The sequence below is a fragment of the Elephantulus edwardii genome, unplaced genomic scaffold (genome assembly GCF_000299155.1).
Source record: "Elephantulus edwardii isolate Elephantulus edwardi_28Jun2011 unplaced genomic scaffold, EleEdw1.0 scaffold00130, whole genome shotgun sequence".
In the NCBI taxonomy this organism is placed as follows: Eukaryota; Metazoa; Chordata; class Mammalia; order Macroscelidea; family Macroscelididae; genus Elephantulus; species Elephantulus edwardii.
In genome coordinates, this window is record NW_006399880.1 from 1,686,798 (window position 1) to 1,687,923 (window position 1,126).

Below are 1,126 nucleotides of genomic sequence, written 5' to 3' on the forward strand. Positions count from 1 at the left end.
TTTATAGTCCTTGGTTTTAGTCCTAGGTCCATGATCCACCTTGAGTTGGTTTTTGTATATGGAGTGAGGTGTGGATCTTGCTTGAGTCTTCTGTAGATAGTTTTCCAATTTTGCCAACACCATTTATTAAAAGGCTGTTGTTTCCCCACTTAACTGATTTCATTTCCTTGTCAAAAACCAGTTGACTATACGCAGATGGGCTGATTTCTGGGTTCTCAATTCTATTCCATTGATCTACGTGTCTGTCATTGTACCAGTATGGTTGCCTAGTCCTTAAGGAGGTGTGCCACTAACCTAACACTGTCTCCTCTCTGGCAGTTCAAGCCCACCAGAAGCTCAGAGACACAACAATGGGCAATCTTCCCCCACACAATTTTCAGTTTCTCAAAAACTCACTGAAGGGTCAGCCATGAGTCAGTTCCAGTTGGCTGGCAAAGAGGGACCACAGATATCCAGTAAGGTATCCATGTGTGAGCAGTTCCAAGTTAATTCTTGCCACATACTTGAGATATGTGGTGGGGATGATGTTAGACCCAGGCAAGCCAACTATGACTCACAGTGACTCTCCTGACAATATATTGAAACCTTGTCATATCCTTCTTCAACCAAACTGTCCCCATCATGCACAAGTCCATCGTTGCAGTCACTGTGTCAATCATTGAGGGTTCCTTGTCTTCTTTTTCCTGACCCTCTACTTTTTCACTCACAATGTTGTTTTCCCAACAACATTTACTGCATGTGAGATTCAGCTTTGTCATCAGTGTCTCCAAAAAGCTCTCTATCACCATGTTTTGTTGTTGTTGTTAGGTGCCGTTGAGTCAAGCATGACTCCTAGTGACCCTGAGAGGCAGATCTGAAACTTGTCTTATCCTGTAATAACCTCACAATCTCTGATACACTCAAGCCCACTGCTGCAACCACTGTGTCAATCCACCTGGTTGAGAGTCACCTAATGATAACACACTCAAAATGTGTGAGAGAAAGTTTCACCATCCTCACCTCTAAGGAACACCTTGATTGTACTTCCATTAAGAGATCAATGGAATCGAATTGAGAATCCAGAGATCAACCCATCTATCTATGGTCAACTGATCTTTGACAAGGAGATGAAATCAGTGAAGTGGGG